Genomic DNA, 23,491 nt, shown 5'->3' on the forward strand with positions numbered 1-23,491 from the left:
CTGGCAGATTGACCACTCGTAATTTGAGGGATTTTTTTTTAAACAATGGGTGCTTGTTATAATAACTATTATTATTCAACCGATATTTCCAACTAAGCAATCTGATTGGTCAAGACTTTTAGGCAGCAGACCATGCTCATCACTAAAACTGCCACTCCTCTCAGAGGGGTGATGTATTTGAGATGTTAATGAAAATAAATCACAAACCACAGTGGGCCTATATAGGTTATGAACTCTTGTTAAGCTATTTCTTGTTGCCGTTTAAGTAACAGTCATAGAATAATTGAATCAACTTTCTTTAATATAATAATATTTAATATAATTTATGGTTCTGTTCGGCTTTTGTGGTGCTGGAGTTATTTGAAATGTTTGGATCAGACAGAAACTCTGTCACAGTTCACAGTCGTAGTTGCTGAATCTGTCCATGTAAAAAATATTTTTTCAGCAGATGTCTTAGCTGCAACAAGACTGAGCTAACGAAGCACTTCAGTGTTTGTATGCGTGGTGATAATTCAGTTTGGGAAATCTCACGATCTCTTGAAAGCATTATCGTTAGCCAAAGTTGGTTGCTCACTCAGCAGGGACTAGAAAGCGTCTCTGTTGCTGGTCATTACTAAGACCCCGCCTACTTGCTGGAGGAGTAAACTTGGGTTCATTACATAGGAGTTATACAGATGTAACTGGTGGTTTTCCAGTCATTCGTCAGGCCCCGTGTGTTGACAGGGAAACAGAGGTAACACAAGCAAAACATTCTGCATTTTGAGAGCAAATTGTCCCACAATATGAAGACATTTTGATAAGATCTTTTAACTCTGGGGTCAGCAATAATTTTTCATTGGGGGACACGAGAAATTGATCAGGCTACTGTGGGCCAGAGAAAAATTATATTAAGTCCTAATAATGGCCAGAACTGAACTGATGGTCAGAAGTGTTCTACATAGGACACGTCGACTGTTGGTCACCCTTTCTGAACTGTCATGTGATGAATTGTGGGGAAATATTTTGTTGGCAATGTTCAAAACTTGATGTTTTACAGTGAATACAGTGCATGTTGCATGCAGGTTGCAATAATAGTAGCAGCAAATGTAGAGTACAGTTCATGTTATTGTCATTGCCAATGACTACAGCATTAACCCTTTTCAAAATAAAGGTCTGACAATGGTTTAAGGGTAAGCCAAATGCTATTTTCAATTTTTGGTGGTTCCTTGTGGGCCACATGTAACCTTTCAAAGGGCCGCATCTAGCCCCTGGGCCCAGGTCTGTTTTAGCTGGTTGATAAACTGTTGTATAGTCGCAATATTACACTCGAGGGTGAGCTATAATGTCGTTATTAGCAATTCAGTGGTGCGTTAAGACCTAGGCACCTATAATTAATTATAATTTACATTTCAGCATTTATTAATGATGGTTGTTATGAAGCGTTGCCGACAAAAGCAGCTTTTCATTTCTAGGAGATGGGTGTTGATTTTGCTGGCAGAAACGACAACTGTCACTCACTGGTTTTAACAGCTTCTAGCTAGCTAATTAAGCTAACCTTAGTATTAGAGGATTAGTCAATAGTCATTTAGAGTAGAAGTGTACATGCGTTTTGATGCAGGAGTTCCAGGTTTGAAAGCACAAGCTGCAATTAGCCTGGCAGAACATCACAAACCTGCAACCAAGAGCAACAAAACGCAACCTATAACCAATCAGTGCAACAAAATGAGGCCACCTAGTCACAGTCCCTCTCATATTTCAGCTACGAAACGGTACACTAAAATGTGTTTCTGAAAACGTTTTATGTGAGAAATATGCAATGCTGTTACAGAATCTTGGTTCATATTTGATCAGCGTGAGCCTGGTGCGTTGCTGCTGACTGGACACAGCTGGATGGCCCTGCATCCAATCCATCCCACGCTGCTGATTCTCAGAATGCAGTTGTATAGACATAAATGTTTCCTGAAAACCCTTTCAGTCACACATTTTCTCTCAGATTGGTTCGACATTGGAGAATTTCTCATAGGTCAGAACTGAACAACGGTAATCCTTGACCTGCAGATCTGCTGGACTTGGCTCTTCAGTTAAGTGGATGTTCATTCTTTCAGATTCACGTGTTGCATGTCTAAATGGAAGGGAAGTCAATTTGGAGTGAATATTTGGAGAAACTGGTGTCGTTGTACCGGTCAGGGTTTGACACTGCGACTGCTCTTAAAGGAAACCATAAAAAGTGAAGGATGAACGTCTACAGTTTGAGCTGTTTTCATGACCTTAATGCCGGCTGAATCACATTTAATTTGCTCTTTTCAGTTTCTCTTGCTGCCTGTAGCACCATGCTTATAGTGTATCAGTGGGAGTTTGATAGGGTTATTCATCGATACCATTTACTCAGTCATTACTCCATCAGGGGCCGCGTGTATAAATTGCACATATTAGTGATTATGAAAAAAACACATGCAGTGAGACGTATGCTTTACAGCAGGAACACACCTTCATCAGTCAGCCCGGCTGAATTAGCAACGAGGCAAAAACATCAAAGGAGGGAATTTTTATTAGGAGCCTTGATTTTTTTTTTCCAGTTGTTAATATTTTAAGCATATATGTTTGTGTAATAACAAAGCTCAGAGTTTTCCCTGGATGTATTTGAGACAAAAATGGCAAAGGAGAACATGTGTAACATGCACACTGTACACAGCAGACGTGGCAAAACTACATGTTCTTTACTCAAGAAGTACAGCTTCTTGTTTAAAAAAAAATATTCAAACTTGTTATGTCCTTTACATTGTTGTCATCTTTTTTGTCTTTTATATCATTTTGTTGTTTAGTCATTTTTGTCTTCTTACACCGTATTCATTTTGTTACATCTTTATACGTGTGATATGCACTGATGAATACACCTAGTAATCTTCTTCTCTGTGTCATTGTCCCATCCATTTAGCTTGAAATCTGATATTGGGAAAGCGGAGGACAATGATGCATAATAATCCATAATACCCCTCAAATACATTAAAACTAAAGTAACAATCCTATTTTGCTACATTAGCTGAATCTTTGGGCCACCTTTGCTCATTGTCCTTGAATACATCACTTTCTGCTAGTCAACAGTGTAACATGTTGGAAGGATGTTGGAAATACGATTGTGTTTTTTTGTTTTTTCAGTTCTTTATTCTTGTTGTTTTGGGGGAAATGTGACTAATAGGGTTGGGATAAAAAAGACTCTCTTAATTTTTGTAGTTTTTTTTAATGATTTTTCAGTCTACTTTTTTTGATTGATTTCATACATGTATAAATAACTAATGCTTAGTCCATTAGCTCAGTGCTAACACATAATGGGATTTACCATTAATGCGCTAACTAAAATTAGCATCACAATGCACATGGTAATATTATCTTCACAAATAGACGTGTCTGAGTGTGTTTTTTGACATACTTAAAATAAAATGACTAAAAAATGCCTATAAACTATAAAATGAAGGTCTGTTCATACTTTCAGGGACAGATTTCCTCTGATCTCTCTGATAACTGCTGACCTCATATTGTTAACTTGATCTGATACTCTGACTTCAACACTCCACTGGCCAGTTACAGCAACCTCAAAGGGTCAAAACTCAAAATACAGCCAGGCACTCTGTTCATTTTGGCCTAACCTCTTATTTTTATTTATTATTTTCTTCTGGCTCTAGCTTGCTGAGCGGGAATAGCTAAATATAACAGCTTGCTTCAAAATGTATTTTATTTACTATTTCTATATGCAGTAGAGCAATGATGCTGCTGAAATAAAACTCACATGGATGTACTCACATGTGATGTGCAACATTTTTAGATCTATCAAGATAAACAGTCTTTAGAAGTGTTTGATTTAACTTTTCTCTGTGGTTTAGTGTTAAAAAAAAATGCAATAAATTGTAATGTTGAATATTGTATCACCCAAATATTGTAATAGTAGAGAATCAGGAGCAAAAGTGTAGAGCCAACCCGGAGTATGAGTAGTTGCCATGTAAGTGTAAATGTTCAATTTTTCTTTCTTTTTTTTTTCCTTTTTGTTTGTGTACTTGTAAAGATTTCTCATTCACGTCCGCTTGAAAATGCTGTTTACAAGATTCATTTGTGACTTTGAAAAACAAGCAGAGAACAGCGCTGTGCCACACGATGTTATCTTGCGCTGTCTCACAATTTACGGTTCATTTCAGCTGCGAATGTTGTCAGTACAAAAATACAGAAACAAAGTGCCAGCTTACACATTCAGCAGAAACAGAGCATCGCAGTAATAATCTGGCCTTAGACCAAAAGAATGAGCTGCTAAGTGGGTTGTTGATTTTCAGAAGGATCAGCAGTTCTGTCACATTCAGTTCAGTCATATGTTTTAATGTCTGTATAAAACAATTAATAAAGCTTTAACATGTAACACTGGCTTGCTTATTTCTGTGACATTTTACCTGTGCGCATCATCTTAACCGAATGTTCAGCTTTTGTTTAATAGATTGAAAACAGTATTACAAACATCTCCTGTATCCTCATTAATCACCTTCACTGTTATTTGCCTCACTGTATTCTCTCTCTCCTTCCATCTCATAGCTGCAGTTTGCAGGCAGCCCCATCTGGCAAGGAGTCGTGGAGTGTCACTAAATGAACAGGCGTCAAGTCGCAGTGAGTATACAGATATTTGCTCGCAGCGCTGTGTTTGAAACCAGTTCAACAGCAGTTTAATTTTGTGCAAGCTCAATTTCATTTCTAGTATATTGCTGCCTTCAGGAGAGAGCCGTGCTGTTGATTGGCTCTTACTGTATGTCCAAACCAGGTTGAACTGCGGTGGTTCGACATATATTTGACTCCCACTGTGTCACTGGTTTAGAATGAAAGCCGATGAGAGCATTAGTTGGGGGGAAACAAGTACAAATACCACAAATATCTGTCCGTTCTACCCCCTAGAGACAGGCTTGTTACTTAGGTTTTAATGCACGTGAGGAGAATTATTGATTCTTTTTATTCTGCATCACTGAGCTCCGCTTTCCCAGCGTCAAGTTGCCAGTCAGTTTCAACCTAAATGAACGGAACAATCACACATAGAAAGATGATTTCTTGGTGTATCATCAGTGCATATCCTGCAAGACAAACAGAACAAGACGAAAAATTAAAAATATGACGTGAAAGACGTAACAAGATAAAAGTGATGAAACAAGACAAAACTACATAAAAGACGAATCATGACAAAAACAATGTCAACACCATAACAAGACAAAAATAATGTAAAAGACGTTATAAGACAAAAAGGACATAACAATAAGAGAATTATATAACAAGACAAGAACAATGTTAACGATGTAACAAGATGAAAATTACTTAAAAGACGTAACAAGACGAAAATGACGTAACAAGACACAAACGATTTACCCGGACGAAAACAGACCAGATGAGAGACTGTTTGGAGAAAAGGTGATGTTCAATTAGCTTTGCATAGAAAGAGCTGGTAGAAATGTCCTCCAGAGCAGTACTTATTACTTTGAGTACATTTCAGAGCCTGTTCTTTTACTCTCACTTTTACTTGAGTGAGGAAGTGAAGATTTTTTTTCAGACAAGAATCTGTGCTTCTACTTGAGTAAAAAATGTGTGTACTTTTGCCCGCTGTGATCACGACAGATCATATCTTCCAGTTTTACCTATCTAATGATGCTCGCTGTGATGAATCAGTAACAAGTATATGAAAACATTTCCGCAACAATAAAAAAAAAATGTCTTCCTTTAGTCCAAAAAAAGCAAATGAAGTAATATTTTCCCCAGTTTTTCATCTCCAAAATGTCTTCACTACACATGATGAGTCACATTCAATCTCAAAACATGAACTCATAAGCCTGTTATGCACCGCCGCCCGCTGAGCTCTTCAATTAATTTCGGCATCTTTTTGTGAAATCACATCAGTAAAATTAAATGTGAGCAGATATGCAGTTAAAGCAGAGAACACAGCGTCGAGCCGGCCTCCATTTCCTTCATGATAACACCACAATTTCCCCCGCAAAATGAATCCAGCACAGAGAATTACCTACAGTGTCATTTTCTCTGCATGATCACACAGATTTTCCTATCGCAGGTTTCTGCAGAAAATGTATCAGTTTATCTTCGCCATGTAGTGGAACTTCTTCACCAGTGACGCTGCTGTCAGCAGTGCAAACAAAAAGCTGATTACAGGGCAGAATTATCTAGATTGCCTGTCTCTCTTAGCACCCAGAGATATCATAGCACCAAAGAACAGAGTGAGGTACTTGCCTGGCACGCACTTGTTTATAAGATAATATCTTTTACGATAAGTCCCCATTCTCAAGCCCCGCCCCAAACTATATAAATGTATATGAGGGAAAACTAGGGCAAGCCTGAATCAGAATTTCAATAGGCTACATTTTTGTTTAGACTTGCAATTTTGGCAGTAAGCAACACCACATCCGGAATATCAATCAAAAGCTGTTACTTTTATGTCTCCGAAATGTGTTTTGAGTGAGACACCACTCTGTTCAGTGGAAGTGGCACCGGTGAAAATATCTACAATAATCACTACCAGAGGCAGATGTCATAGATTGTTATTTTTTTTTCCCTCCACATGAATTATTCCTCTGATATGAAGCGCTGCCACCCTCTCTCTCCCCCACGCTACTATCAGCACCTCGATGTTCCTCTGCGACCCCTCCATACATTAACTGCTGCTCTGTTTGCTGATTCACATGCTCAGATTTATAGAGGGCCAAAGTCACACACATAATCGTGTGTCCCCTGAGACCTTACTTTGGAAAAAATAGGAATTGTAGTTAATGGCGAGAGACAAATAAGGTTTTGATCCTGTTTGAATTGTGCAGTGAATTACACATATGATGTTTGTCAATTTATAACCATAGCCAAGAAAATGTTGTAGTTTAGTTTTGTGTGAAACCGCTCAGTCCCAGGCTGCATCCCAGTACGAGGCATTGTAGTTTCAGTGGCAAACGTTAGCTTTAGGCGGAAGAAAGTCATGACATCACTTGCGTGACTGCATGGTGTGTAGTCTTTCTAATTACATGTCTTCACTGTCTGCTACATCAGCAGTTTTTACGGCAAACGTTGACTCTCTTTACCTGTAAAATTCTCTTTTAAATTAACAAACTTTTTAGCGAGCTAGCAAACAATGTCATGTTTTGTAAGGAATACAGACTAGCTGAAAGTTAATGGTTTCCCCCATCTTTTGTACTTATTAGTACAATCTGCAGCCTGCAAATGTATTTTTTATCCATTTATTTAATTCAATTTGGGTAAGCAAGCACCTCCATATTGATTTCACTCTTTAATTTCAGTTTTTGAACACGGATTTATTAAATGGGGATTGGTTTTTAATTGCACAACAGAGCTTTACCTAGTTTTGAATCTGGATTTACTCATTTTAAACTTTTAAGTTTAGCTGAACTCTAATTAGAACTAATCTTAAAATAAATTAATCTTTGTTAGTGCAACCCAGTCTTAGTCTTTTTTCAGAGTTTGAAGGATACATGACTTCTATTAAGTTAAACATCTCACTAAGTTTTTTCTTTGCAAGTCAAGAATCTTCTCAGTGAGCCAAAGTCAACTAAAACTTGAAAATTGAGTCAGAGTAGTAATCAAAAGGTGTTATTCTTACATCTCCCAGACGTGTTTTGATTGAGACACAACTCTGAAAATACCTACAGTAATGACTACCAGAGGCAGATGTCACAGATTGTTATGTTTTTTTCCCCTCCGCACAAATTATTCCTCTGATATGAAGCGCCAGCATCTCTCTGCCACCTTGTCCCTCCCCCACGCTACTATCAACACCTCGACATACCCGAGTCCTCTGTGACCCCTCCATACATTAAACAGCAACATTAACCGCTGTTCTGCTTGCTGATTCACTCGCACAGTTTTATTGGAATGATGCTCGCAGATATTTGGCTGCAGAGGCCAAAAATAGAAAGAGGAGATGATGGATCGTAAAGTATCGCGTTTATTGGACTTAATGGAGCTCAGTTTATAGGTAGAATAGTGAACCATCGGAATAGAAGTGTCAGCTGCGTATTACAGTCACCATAAAGCCCCCGGCTCTGTTCAAAGGACTGCATAAATGTGGGCAGAAAACTAAGTTAGTCATATGTTGTAAAAGAATAATAAATGAGAACGCTGTGAAACGGGGGGTCGGCTGAGTGGTGAGTTCAAATTTAAAGGCATTCAGACTTTTCAATGTCTGAAGTCAGCGGCTCATTGTGTTTGAGTCACACAATGTCATTTAATTGCAGTGTGGTTTTAGTTTCAAGAGGAGTGAGTGGATTTTTTAAGATGTTTAAGAATTATTTCCAGGGTGCAGGAGTCACCTGCTGGGAGAACTCCGCTCAAGAGTTCTGTTTCCTGTGGCAGCAGCCAGAACCTGAACAACACATCCACCGCCTATGGCTGCCTTCACTCTGAGAAATAAATAGGAAATAGAAATGAAGAAACCTTTTTGAAAAAAAAAAAAGATTTAACAAGGGTTGTTTGTAAGACTACGGGTTCCTTTATGAGAGTTCTTTGTACCATAATATGAAAGGGTTCTCAGTAGAACTTCCTGGGTGGGTTCAAGATGGTTGTAGATAAAACCATTGAAATCTAAAAAGTTTCCTAGTAAAATACCATCAAAGAGTTCTAGATAAAACCCTTGGAATATAAAAGGGTTCTCTACTGAACCCCCTGAATGAGTTTCAGATAAGACCCCTGATTGTGTTCTAGATAAAGTCCTTGGAAAATAAAAAGGGTCTTGGTAGAACCCTATAAGGAGGTTCTGGATAAAACTCATGGAATATAAAAAGGATTTCTGTAGACCCCCTGTGTGGGTTCTAGTTGGCATCCTTAGAAGGTTGAACGGTTCTGGATAAAGCCCGCAGAGATGGTTCTGGGTGGAACCGTTACGCCATAGAGGGGTCTCTGTAGAACCTCTCATAGGGGGTTCTACAGATGCTTCTGGTATAACCCTTCGCTGCTTCTCGGTCGAACTCTCTGAAAGAGTTCCAGTTGGAACTTTTACAAAAGGTTCAACCAGGAGCTGAAAAGGCTTTTCCCATGGCAACAAGCCGAAGAACCCTTTGTGGTTCCAGTGAGAACTTTACTTTGTCAGAGTGTTGTGTTGAGTGAAGTGAACAGAGAAGCTGGTTGATGCACAGAGACGTGAGACTGTTGAACTGACAGGCTGCAGCCCCTCAGAAACACGTTTTTGTTTTTTTTTCCAGCTCTTACAGCTGATTGACTCCCGGCTCAGCCTCATTAGTGAGTTCGCAGAGGAAAGTTTCACGCAGGTGGGGGGCGACGGGGGAGTCTCACAGAGCATGAAGGCCAAATACACCGCTTCCCATGACAATACCAAGGACACTGTTCTGCCGACCGCAGAGCCACGGCAGAGTCCTTGGCTCATCTAAAATGCTGTTTCACATAATGGGAACAAGCTGAAAACAAATAAACCAAGCTGATAATGAGGCTTTCCCTCAATTTCTGCGACATTTTTCCAATAAGAGTCATCTGTGCTTTTAATAGACAACAAACATCTGTGCTGCTCGGAAACACAGAGTCTAATTTGTTTGGTAATTGTTGGCTGAGCACAGAGTGAGCTAACCACGGTTTTTGTCAATAGCTATTAAAGTTCTTAGAGATATAATAAAATGGTAATTAATTACAGTATGCACTACTCTCATAATTCAACTGCTGATGTAAGAGGGAAGTTACTGTACTCAGTCGTGGATGTTTTCACAGCAGGAGTGCTACTGTGCAATAAATACCTTGTATTTCCAAAGTTTGACAAGTTTTAGCCGTGCCAGCAGCGTGGCTTTACAGATGCTGATGTCGGTCTGTGCGTCTGTCGGTTGTTCAGTCAGTACCTTTGGTCCAGACTGAAATATTTCAACAGTAACTGACTGGGTGGTCAGATGTTCACGGTTTCTACAGGAGACATTCTCATGACTTTGCATAAACGGGTTATAAGACAGTGGGTCCTGGACAAAGATATGTAAAAGGCACAATCATCTCAGAGCATGAAGACATGAAGACGTTGTTGTTGTTTTGTCTCTTTTTGTGGTAACTTTATATCTCTTTTTAGTTGTTTTGGGCCTTTTTGTGGTCATTTAGTTTCGATTTACAGTTGTTCCTCATTTTTCTGTTCTTTTGTGTCTCTTGGTGGTTGTTTTGTGTCTCTTTGTACTTATTTTGTGTCTCTCTGTGGTCATTTTGTGTGTCTGTGATGATTCTATGTCTCTGTGGTCGTTTTGTGTTTCTTTGTGGTTTTGTGTCTCTCTGTGGATATTTTTGTTGTTGTTTTGTGCAATTCAAAGTCATTTTATGTCTCTTTGTGGTTGTTTTGTGTCTATTTGTAGCTTTTTGTGTCTCTCTGTGGATATTTGTATACCTTTGTGATTGCTGGCTCCTTTTGTGGTTGTTTTGTCTTTTTTGTGGTGACTGTAGTCGATGTGACTTTGGTGATTCCCTGACTTTCCTTCTTGCGCCTGCAGCAGGTTGAGTTTTTAATTAAGAGTGAAATGTCTGGACAAATATTGGATGGATTTCTATGACATTTTGTACAGATGCTCGTGTTTTCCAGAGTCCAAGACACTTTGATGATTCCCTGACTACTTCTCTAGTGGCACCGTGACATTTTTCTTATTGAAATATCTCAATAACTATTGGATTTTTTATCATTTACATTAATTAAATATTATTAATTAGTTTAACTGACTATTTCTGGTGCAGACTAGCAGGAGTAGCATCGTTTAATTGACCAGAAGACTAATCAAGTACATCTCTAGGCTAAAGACTCTTATTACAAGAATCAGTTTAAAAACTCTGTGATGTTTTTTTTAATTATTATTGTAAAGTTTGAAACATTAAAGTCAGTAGGGTTTTTCTGGTGATTGGTCAAAAAGCATCTTGATGAGCCAAAGTCAACTAAAAATTGACTTTTTTTGGATGTCTAAGTTGCTTCAGCAGCATTTCAGTGGCATTTATTTCCACGAGAAACATTTCTTTACTATATGTTTACATTTAATCACCAGAATTCTGTTGGAACAATCATTTTATATAACCTAGACGTCCACAAGACCTTCACTTTTCACTGAATTCAGCTCAATTTTTACCTCAGACTTCTTTTAAGCTTCATATAATACACTGAATTCTCACAGTAGAGGTTGTGTTCTCTTTATGAAAGCTTTATCTTGTACAAATCCATGGTTTTCCCAAGGCAATGTTGAAAAAATGTTTTAGATAAAACCTTTCTCACAGTGTTTTCAGTACGCGTGAGGTGTCTAAAGTACATGTTGGGAGTTATCTGAATTGTTATTTCAGAGAAAGATATGTGAAAAGACACAAAAGGAGATAATAATTTACACAAGAAAGTACAGACACACATTTTAGAAATACAAAACCAGACATGTCTTTGCACGTGTGTGTTTAGTGTCCATAAAAGACTGTTGGGTGCAGCTGTAACACGCAGCTGCAATGTTCTCAAAGCAGTTGCTGTCACTTCAGCAGTACAGAGGTTTATTCAATTGGTTGCAATTCTGATGCTTTGCTAATTAGTGGGGAAATCAATTACCCACAGATGACGTCCTTCGGGGACACCTTTCCACTTGGTTTGATCACAGATGCACAAATTAATAAAAAAGATAGACCCCAAATGCAGGGAATTTCCTCATATTTGGTACAAATGTCCACTCAGACTCAAGAACTAATTAGAGTTTAGACATTGAGGGTCGAAGTTCAGGGTCACTGTGACCTCACGTCCATCCCATTTTCGTGAGTGTGATATGTCAGGAACACCTGCAGCGAATTTCTTGAAATTTGGTGCAAAAGTCCACCTGGACTCAAGGATCAACTGATGATATTTTTGTGGTCAAAGTCACTGTGACCTAGAGGTCTATCTGTCCTATTCTTGTGTACGAGATATCACAAGAATGCTTTGGATTCAAGGATGAGCTGATTTGATTCTGGTGGTCAAAAGTCAAAGGTCACTGTGACTTAAAGATCTATCTCTCTGGAAATTATTCACTGGAATCACATGTCCATATAAAGATAAAAAATACACTCAATACCGTTTTATTACATTCTGCAATATATACATTATATTATACATGAATTTAAACTGGTACTCGACAGAGAAATCCATCCGTGAGGTGGTAATTCTAGTTTGAAACTGACATATTTTCCCACAAAATGACTGATAGTAGAAAATTAGAACAAATTACAGTGCCTTTTACAGGATAGCAAGTAACGGATGACCTTGGCTGACAAAAACGCTTTTTAAAAAATGAATTATTTGTCTCCTCAGGTGTTAAATGATGGACTTGATGTTTCGTCCTGAATGTGAGGAAGCACTCAGACATAGAACTTCTTTAGAAAAGCTCAAATTTGTTATCGCCTGCGTGAGAACAGGAAGAATATGATTTAGGCTGATGCCAGTTAATGCTGACATTTATAAAGATAACGCTGATTCATACAGTTCTGACAAAAAGGTTGACAGTCAAATAAATTAAGAATTTCTTTTCAAAATGAGATATGGACTATTTGAACAGTTCTTGCTGGTAAAACACTAATAAACTGATTGTGGAATATTGCTATTAACTGTACGAATTAGAGCATGTAATCATCTGTATTTAAAAAAATGAAATTATAGTGAACAGGCTCATGAACTGTATGGTTTGAAACATCCCACATGACAGGGGGTGAGCGGTTGGTTCTACAGGAGAACGCCTTTTTTTCATCATCCGCCACATCTTTTGGTTGTTAAATTGGAGCTTAATTGTCAGACCACAGCCAGCACAATAAAGGCAGAGAGGTGCTGACAGAGGTAGGAGGTAAAGTGGAGGATAGATTGGACACTGCTGGGGCCGGGCTCATACTGCTGAGAACAAAATAGAGGTCCCTCTCAATAATGGTGGCTGGGGAAAAAATGGTGTTTGTGAAGAGAGGAGGGAGTGTTTGTGTATTCTGACTTCTTCTGCTGCTGCTGTTTTAATGTTGAGCACAACACTGAGGTAACAGTGTGACTTTTGTTGTTTTTACTTTTAATCGAGGTCAGAGACAAAGACAAACAATACAAAAAACAGACAAATAGTATAGTGGTGATTTAGTCTGTTGCATACAACAGATTAAATTAAGTAATCAGTGTCATTTATTATAATTACAAAACACATGGTTGTACAACGAAATTAGAGATGCAGTTCCTTCATGCTTGAATTTGCATCAGGTTGAATATAAAGGGCAGCAAGAAGACAGTGATGACAATATGAGTTCCACATCTGGAAAACACTGTCCATCAACGTTTACTGCGTTTGAGCACGAAGCATCACTTTTGTAAACAGAGTCCTCCTCCCCTCATTCTGAGGGAGTCTTGCATGTTGCATCCCATCAGCTCGGAGTTGATCCAACGGTCGAGTGCAACAGCTCGATCCAGGATGCTGAGGACCTCCGTAGGATGTGGCACAACAGTCTCTGATTTCCTTTGTCTTGTATTTTCCTGACCAAACGTTCGCCAGACACAGCCTTAGCTCCCAGCCGTAGCGTGGCTCTCCTCCGCTGCTCATGGGGTGGTCTGCAGTGATGCGTGCAGCCAGTCTGACTGAGTGGTCAAAAGATGCAGTGTGCATTGTTGATGCTCTCAGCGTCTGTTGTGCTATTAAAAAAAATGAAAATAATAGTGATCACATGCAGACAAAAAAACAGTACAACAGACAAAATCATGCTTTAAAGGCAAAAGATAGAAAAAACAATACTTCCACAGACCAAACAGTAACAATAAAAAAAAAAAACAGAACTGCAAAAAACAGTATTGTTGAATGAGTTGTGCGTGTCTTTATGCACGGTGAGTATACCTGGATTAAAACGTAACGTAGCTGCTTTTTGACAACTGTTCAATGGTATGGTTGAACAGGTTCAACAGGTTATTATTTTTAGGTTATTAATAATTACTATTATGGTGAGGGAATTGTTGCCAAGTGAAGGTGCTCTTGGCAGCTCACTGTATCAACCTGTAAGAATGTGTGGGTGTGAAAATGATGCCTTGCATAATACTTGAAGCAGGTGCACTGAACTTAATGCTCAGGGGAGAAAAGCTGGTCTGTTTTGTTGGCTCTCTGTTTATACACGTATCTCATAGGCACAAATTAAAAAACAAAAGGTGGGAACTAATTGTATCTTCTGCCCACGAATTAACAAAAAATGAGGGAACAACGTAGATCTCGGAACCAAAAGTGTGGGACCAAATTGTATGTTGTGCCCAGGCATAAAACAAAAATGTGCTTGAATGTCTTGAAGCGCAGTTGCATTTTGAGCTCTCAGTGTTGTAAAACGTGGCCTTCATATGTATATCTTCTGTCTTTGTTGGTCTCCGTACAAAACAGTGCAGGAATTGAGAGACAAAACAATGTTATAACAGAGAGAAGAAGCAAGGAGAGCCACATGTGAGGTAATTTCTAAAAATCCAAATCAATAGAATTAGCCAGGAGCAGAAGCAATTAACCATCATTTATTTTAAATTCACCCAGAGATATTAACCTTTTAAGTATCAGTTCCCTCTGCAGACTATTAAAACAGCTGAAATAAAAAAAAAAACGGAGAAAGATTAGGGGGGAAAAAAACACACGCTTTGGAGCCATAAGTGAAATGAATGAACACACGAGTAGGCTGCTCATTTCCTCTGACTTTTTTTTTTTTTTTTGCATACACAGCTTTCAGTCCAAGTATGACTGAAATAAAAACACAGTTGTAATCCCAGTGAACCTGCTGTGATTCAGTCCTCTTCAAATGTCTTTTCTGCCGCAGTAAACCACACGTTGTCTTTTTTTCTGCTGCTGTCAAAGTAAGTTTTTCCTCGACTTTATTGTTCAAGGTGCCTTCGCGGAGCCATGGCCTGACTTCAGCATTGTTGTGTTGTGAGTTTTGTTTGGCAGCAGAGTGTAAACACTAAACCTGTTATTTGAAGCGTGTGCGGTACAGTTAATGCCGCTCTGTTTCTGTTCTGTTAAAACATGATGTGGATTACAGCGTCGGTGCTTAATGAACTAGATTGAAATGTAAATGTGAGTCACTTGAAAGCAGCTGTTTAATGATGAGCCTGTTTGTACTTCTGCTTTAACAAGGACAGCGAATTAAATGACCTTTTATCGAGGCAGCAAGTTGGAATCTACAGCCCGAACATAACACTGACAATTTTGTATCTTACCATTCAACACATTTTTCATATACTTTAAAAAAAAAATGCAATTCGTGCAGCTGTGTGACATTTAGCAGCTTTATTGTTAAGACGTGAAAAACAACTGTGTCAACTATGTCAATTAGAAGCACAGCAGAGATAAGCCTTTCATTGCAACAGAACCACAGTCTTAAAGGTGGCTCTCTGTGAAAATAAAAGAGCAAAAGCGTGGGTTGTTTGTCTCACTAATGTCACTCATTTTACTTTTAAAGCAGGTGCATTTTGGAAAATGTGCTCTTGAACTGAACCTGCCTTGCGTTAATGGAAGCTGTGCTGTTGGAGGTGGAGGGCTGCAGCCCTCCAGGGATCCTTGATAAAAAGCCATTAGTCTCCTGTGGGCAATACCTGCTACTTTACAGTATATAATGGACTTAACATGCCGGTCGTGTAGCTTTGTGTTGTGTATTTTATCCATCGTACTGGGATTAATCCCTAAAGGCTGATAGATGCTAAATGAATATTTATGACCCCAAACAGCGAGGGTGAGCACTGTAGACACACACACAAACCACAACCTCCCATTTCACCACAGGTGTGTCTGACTGGGTCTGTGGTCGTGCACATTTGAACTGGCCGTCATAATCAGATCCTCATAACGTACTTTTAACCAAAGCGCTGTACTGTAACATGAGTTTTATAGATTTTTTTTTTTTGGCGGTTAAATGAGCCCTGCTTCTGGCAGTGTGACACCACATTATGAGAAACTTTGCTGACTCGGCCTGTGCCGAGCAACTGTACACCCTGCGAGAGAAGACAGTTTTGAACAGACAAATCATGCATTTTCTGGTGATTTTTAAAATGTTACATTGCTGTGATTAGCATCTAAACAGCATCCGATAATTAGTGTCAATCCAAAATAAACAGCTAAAAAAAAAATCACAGTAAAATTACCTACGTTAGAAACTGTCAGTGAAATTTGGTATGGATGTTTGAGTGTAATCTCGTGGGACAGTGTATAAATAGCACGCCACCTTTAAGGACGTTTTGCTTGTCATGTCTACACATTTTAAGCTGTTCTCATGTCATTTGACGCTGTTGAGTCCTGCACATTTTAGGACGTGGAAACAATATTCAGGTGACCTTCGTCATTAAAGTCAGGTGATCTTTGTCGTCATGGTGATTTTAGTGATGTTAATGCTGTGAAATGGTCACATTAGGCAGCAAAACTACCTGCTTGTAACATAAAAATATATTACGCAAGTTAACTTGTGAACTCAAGTCTAAATAAGTCTTTTTGTTTTACATGATACACAAACAATGAAATTCCTGTGTTTGTTTCAAAACCACACTATTATCACTTGTTTCTGATTAACCTGTTTATGTGTTAAATGATCCAAACAGGGTTTTTTTGAGCATTCTGCAACTTTTATTGCTCCTTTCACAACTTTTTTGGTCCGTGTTGCCGGCATCAAAGTCAGAATACATGTATATTTACAAAAAGCAATAAGGTTTAACAGTTTGAACATTAAATATATTTTTTTTCTGCCTTATTCAATTAAATACAATTCTAAGAATCAGTGCATTTCGCTCTTATCTATGTTCTAGTGTTCCAACTTGTTTGGAATTGGGGTTTGTAGTTTGCTGCTAGTGAGTCTCTACCATTTGTCTTGTTTTGATCAGAAATCATAGAAATTTGAGTATTACCACCGGTCATATTCTTCTCATGTGTTTTTTGCAGTTACCAGATGAAATGCTTGTTCTTCATTAATGGGTGGAAGTTTGATTGGCTCTTGACATGACAATGGAAAGTTCTGCAGCTAGAGACTCATCTTTGATAACAAGCTTGTCGAATGTCAAGTCACTGGCTGAATTTTCTGTTTTCTTCATCTACATAAATAAATTGTCTTTCACTGACTTGTTGATTGTATTACTTTCAGTGTCAAGACAGGGTTTGTATCGTTCTCCTACTGCCTCCTGAGCTACACAGAGAATCTCTTTTCTTTAGCCATTTTTTTTTTACCCATTGAGATGTACATGACCAGAGTAACCTGACAGCGCCTCAGATTTGCATTAAAGTCTTTTCTGATGTCATTTTAAGAATCAGGAACGGCTTTCATGCAGAAGCCGAAAACTCTCCCACATGACTGTCTGTTGTGTGGTTTAGGGCACTTCTTAAAATGATTTTGCTGCAGTGCAGTTCAAACCGTCAAGCTAACTCGCTCTTTTTAACATCAGCCGTTTGCTGGGGTTGCACGAAATTGCAAATCAGCGGCTGGTGACACTCTCTGTCATGTTTGCGATGAGGAAGAGAGAAAGAGCGAAGGGAGGGGGGAAAGAGAGGAAGCAGAAACAGTATCTAACACCTGCAAATGGAAACTGTCACAGCTTGATAACAAACCAAGAGGAGGTTGAGCAGAATAAACACTAAGCTCTCTAATGTTGCTGCTTAATGAGGTTTTCAACGATACAATTCAGTGAGATGGAAAGAGGTGACTGGCAGTTGTGAATGTGATTCATAAGGCGAGCCGGCTCCCGTGACCCCTGCGAGGATCTGTACGTCTCAGCGGCCATACATTTCATTCCTCTCAATGACTGAGATCCTATAGAATATCATAAAAGGAGTCACCGCCACGGCTGGGCGCTCGCCTCTGTCTTTGATTTAGTGCAGGGAGACGGCCAGAGACACTGATGCAGCCTTGCATGACCAGAGGCAAATGAAACAGGAAACTGACCGCCTCGTCTTCTCAAGGGTGTCTGTGGAGGGTGGGAGGGGTTCAGGTGGCGTGGGCAGAGGTGGTAAGGTTAGGGGAGTATATTTTACTAATGAGGACACACTTGCATTCACCTGTGCCTGTAGAACCAGAGATGAGAGGGAAATAAATCACGCCTCACCACTGCAGCTGAACATACATGCAGTTCAACACTGCTGAGCTGGTGTACTAGATGGCTTGCCGCCTATTGATTACCTATACAGAGATGGGTACACTGAAGACATATGATAGATATGGGAGGTAAAAATGCTTGGGAAATAAAGCAAAGAGCGATTGCTAGCTGGATAGCTAGTTACTCAGATTTAAATCCAGGAAACGGAATTCCTGGGAAATCTAATCAAGACCATTTCTCATTTCCCAGGAAATACAATGACAGGAAACGGGGGAAAAAGTTTTATTTATTTATCTTTTTTAAACATAGAACAGTTTACTGTCATAAAACATGCAGCAGGTGTGTGTGTGTGTTGTACAGCAGTTGAACACAACACAGTCTATTAGTTAACACAAAGGGTTATTATTAAAAAGCACATACAAGCTCTGAGTCTGACCTTGTGGGATTGTGCCTCTATTGTAGGTAGTACGGTAACTTTAACCTTTTGGCCCATCAAATTCATTCTCTTGTGATTACACCAATACCATAGTTAATACGGCTGGCTCGCTGAATTCGTCTGTTGTGGGTAACTCACACTCGCAGCCTCGACTCACACCAGCAGAGCAGCGCCGTTGCACTCTGGTGACCTGTTAGAGTTAACCCGTTGTCCACATATGAGGACGTCCTTTTTTCAAAACCTACTCTCTGTTCAAAGGCAATGCTTAGCTTTTATCCTCATGAGATCCTTCCAATCTCAAATACCTAGGAGACATTAATGATGCGAACAGAAGTCTTTAAAGGACCAGTGTTTGATTTAGTGGCATCTCTCTGTGAGCTTGCAGATTGCAAACACCTCATTTCACCCTCCCCTTCCAAGCATGTAGGAGAAACTTTGATCAAATCAAAAATAGCAGGCTCCATGCCCTTGGTAGATACATGCTGCTTTCAAATGGAACTCGTGAACTCGTAATTAATTCACAATGTCATGAATAGAACATCATGAAGAGAAAACGTCCAGTTCACAATGTCCAATAAAATTACAATAAATTAATTTGAACACACAGATAACCAACTAATTTAAACCAATGAAAACACAACAATACTTATTTTCAGGTGAATAAACACTAATGAATACATACTTATGATCTTTATATTCTATTTCTGCCTAACTCTGCAAATAACTGGACTTTTAAAATATTTTTCTTAAGCATGACAATAGTTACTGGTATGGTAATTCCACACCCAGTGCAATTTTAGGACAAACTAACAAGAGAAGAATGTCAGTATCTGAAAAGAAGACAGAATTACAGCACTGCAGTCAAGAAAATGACAGCTGAGATTGTCATTAAATTGAATTTGTAAACACGTCAATCTCATGCCATTGCCAGATTTTTTTTTTAAGGAAAGCACTATTTTTGAGGTCAATAAATTATGATGAAATCTTTCCCCCGAGCGTGGCATCTTGCTCCGTATAATAGAAAACAGCATCATATTCCCCTGTTGACCTTGATCCTGTCAGTAAAACTCGTGATCCACCTCTGGGTCGTGACTCACCTGTTGAGAAACACTGTGGTGTGGAAAGTCTGCTAATAATACCCCCTCAAACATTTCACATCTGCGGAAACAGAGGACTGTGAAATGCGTCCCCATTTGAACTGCAAAAAAAGTCTGTAGGAAAACCAGTTGCACATAATGGGTGTCTAGTACAGCAGCTTTTACTTTAATATTAAAGAAAATCTGGTGTTCTGGCTGACACGCAGACACTGAGGCGTTTAGCAGAGGCTCTTAAGCAGAAAGACTTTGAGTGATTTAGCAGTTTGGAGTGTTTCTCAAGGACACTTTCTGTAGCTCACCCCTTCTGGGGATCTAACCTGTGATCTTTTAATAACTGAGACGTCTTTGTGAGCGTTAGGCCGACCCGTCACCTTTCACTCCTTGTGCCGTTCACGGTTCACAAGTCCTTAATCCATTTAGGTGTGGGAGGCATGGGCTTCATTACAAATGAAATGGTCCGTGCACATCGGGAGGAGGAGAGGGGAGTGTCGTATTAGCGGAGTGGACTTGATATTATACGCTGTCACTTCGCTGCCTTGAGATGTACTTTGACATTGACAGAAAAAGCCCCCGTCTTCATGACTCTGTAAGTGGTCCAGCTCCATTTTACACAGCCATGACACTTGAACCACAAAATGCCAAAAGTGCAAAAGGATGATTTTCCAACAGTCTGGCTATGACCGAATGCTGTTAAATTGCCATTTGGTTGATGCTTTCATCCAAAGCAGTGGTGGTAGAAGAATCCCTAAACCACCCAGTGCACATTCACTTTATTTTCGGATGATTCGTTCAGTTGGACAGGTGAGAAGAATGCCATTCAAACAGTGCAGGTCAGGAGCTCTGACAATGTAATACAAGCCAGCAGCAGGAAGCAGCGCTATAATGCACTCAGTTTTACAGGTATTAGAGGACACATGTTGATATTTTATAGCAAGCAGATCCTGGAAAGAACAGGATAAACTGAGGGCAGCCTGGAGGGACGCTTTCTTCATGTGTTCTTAACCTCTTAAAGGGACACTTCACACCAAAATCAAAAACACGTTTTTACCCTGGCCTGTGGTGTTATATGCCCATCTAGATTATTTTTGTCTGAGTTGCAGAGTTTTGGAGATATTGGCCATAGAAACGTCTCACATCTCTCCAACATAATGGGACTAAATGGCACTCGGCTTGTGGTGCTCAAAGCACCGAAAAATACATCTGAAAAATTCAAAACCAGTGTTTCTTTCCATAATAATGGACAGACCTTGTTGTGAGCAGAGTCATGTCATCCTGTCACACCACATGGTTTGTTACACAGAACCATGTGGGAAGTTGTCCTCAGGAATTGTTTAGAAAAGGACAGGCACTTTCAAAAAACGCTCAGCCGGTTTTTGGATGAACCCTCTGTCTGTTGCATTTATATTTATATTATAAAGAACACACTACTATATCCATAGAATCAGCGTTAAGAAGTTTACTTTTTTCATGCAACAGTGAAAATTGGTAACAGAACTGCTATTTAATGGTTCAGGGTTTAAACAGAAATGAACCACTGCTGTGTTTCACATTATCATGGTACAGTGTTTCTGACAATCAATACAGTATCACAAAAAATAATATAGTGATACCAAAGTGTACTGATGTTTTCTGACACCCCTAGCTATCACAGTATCTATGCAAAACTCTTCAGGAGCTGCCATTGTTGTCCCACCTAAAACCACAGCCGTAGCTGCCAGTGGAGCCTCCTAGGGTGCTGATTGGCTGCACCACTTTTGGTGCAGACACAAGAGGATAATTTGAAGCCTGGTAAGATGGATTCTTGCGTGATCTCGTAATCTCACAAATCCAGCTGCCTCGCTGCTTCATGTACGACTCAGGACGTGGTAGATTCTGAAGTAGTTCCAGTAGATTCCACTGCAGAAAGAAGGTTGCTCCTACATGAAACTGCTCACAACAGGGTCTGTGGATTATCTTGAGAAACTGGATTGTGATTTTTGGAAAGAGACACTTGTGTTGAATTTTTCAAATGTATTTATTTGGTGCTTTGAGCACCGAATACAGTCCCAATATATTAGAGAGAAAGTAGGCATCTCTGTGGCTGATTACTCCAAAATTCTGCGACTCACACCAAAAAAATTTGATGGACAAATAGCGCTAGAAGCCAGGGGAAAAATATGTATTTTTGATTTTGGGGTGAACTGCCCCTGTAAGTCATTATTTGCCTTTAATTCCCCTCATGCTTCCTTAAATTAAAAAAGTATATATTTCCCAAAACATAAAACTATTTCCAATGTTATCTCATATATTCTGCTTGTTACAGCATTTAATGGAAGCTACAGTATATAATGCTGACAGTGAGTTAAGGCACTGTGTTTTTATGGCAGCAGCATTATATCATATTGAAATATTTTAGATGTTTTGTGCGTAATGTTATTTACATTCTCCTGGATTCGACCTGTCATATTTATCTCTCTGGAAACTTAGGGATCTCCACTATAATTTAAAATAAAGTAGAATTTAGTGATGCATAAAGAGCACAATTAGGTCTCTCACAGTTAGCTTAAGTTACAGAGAACAGGGTTTATATTTGTTTGGATGTTGTGGCAATTTAACTTGGTCTAATTTTAGCAACTATGGGCTACTTGTATTACAAGAATCCTCGAATTTTTGAAGCCTGTCAACCCTAACACCAGAAAAGATTATTCATATTGATAAAATGTTTTTGATATCCAAAGCAACAAACAACATCAAATGATTTCACTTGAGGCAGCGTCAGATGGGGAACAAGACTACAAGCCTGAAAATGAAAAATGAAAAACAATCTGGGAATGTGGAATCAAAAAGAACTGAACGCATCTGTAAACTGTACCTTATCTCTGCTCGAGGGTCTTGGCTTAAGTTCACATTAGCTGCTATTTGCATAATGAATCAAGTTTCCATCCAACTCCAACTGCTGGTGGTGGAAATGCATCGTGGGTAATGTAGGCTCTAGATTTTAAAAAGGAAGAAGAATGTGTGGAATAAGATCTCTGACTCTGCTGCACCAGTTATCTGTTTTATATTGACCACAGCGTCAGTCTGACAGTGTTGTAAAACTGCAGTGCTAAACTGGTTGAATGCTCTTTTTAAGGTTAGGTAAAGAACATGGTTACGGCTAATAAAATAGTGCTACGGTATGAATTTATTCCACCTGGTGAAGCGCTCATTGCTTGGGTGAAATATAGTATCAATAAAAAAAATGCAGTTTGTATTTAAAATGACCAGTGAGTCATTACAGCGTGAAATAAAGGCATTTTAATTGTGCACAAACCTTATAGTGTGCTCTGGATTGTTTATGGCCGAGCCTTGCATTTTGGATGTTTTTATGAGACTTTTTTTCACCCATGTAATGTAATGAGTTAGGCGACTAAAAGTCTTGGTTAAGATTAGGGTTTTTCCACTTACTTTTTTTTTTACAAACTTTATTGAATAACAGGACATAACAAATAACTACAGAGATTAGTAATAAAAATGTCCAAAAATACTCATCTAATACTCATAATTTTAAATTTTCGTATAATTTAACTGCAGACATATGTACATTTTTTATCATTTACTTTTCACTGTATAAGCCACATGACCTTATACATCAGAACTGAACATTGGCACTGGACATAAATTGTTATGTGTAGCTGTGAAACGTCCAATATGGCTGTAATTCCTATGAATACAGGACAGGGCCTTTAGAGAAACTGCTTTACATCTTAATGCATTTTCCTGGCTTCCACTTTAAGCTGCGTTGGCTGCTGCCGCTGGCTCGGTGTGAAAATCGCGGCCTTCATGCCTTAATGCCATTGACCTACGCAGCGGCACACCTAATGAAAATAAACACGTTTTAATTTGGCCCCGCGATATGTGACAAATTATCATAAGGTTTCACTTTTGCGAGCACGCCTCTGGACGTAA

At 39.1% G+C, this 23,491-nt stretch overlaps 1 protein-coding gene across 1 annotated transcript in view; it reads left to right on the plus strand.

Annotated features, from left to right (window-relative positions):
- Positions 1–4,552: 4,552 nt before the first annotated feature.
- The window catches only part of gfra4a (GDNF family receptor alpha 4a), a 289,606-nt gene continuing 270,667 nt past the window's right edge, over positions 4,553–23,491 (plus strand). Inside the window, exon 1 of the mRNA XM_084742647.1 lies at positions 4,553–4,623. The gene's annotated coding sequence lies outside the window, so the exon portion shown is untranslated. The remainder of the gene's footprint in view (positions 4,624–23,491) is intronic.

The sequence above is a fragment of the Lutjanus erythropterus genome, chromosome 18, assembly GCF_056507025.1.
Source record: "Lutjanus erythropterus isolate fLutEry1 chromosome 18, fLutEry1.hap2, whole genome shotgun sequence".
In the NCBI taxonomy this organism is placed as follows: Eukaryota; Metazoa; Chordata; class Actinopteri; order Lutjaniformes; family Lutjanidae; genus Lutjanus; species Lutjanus erythropterus.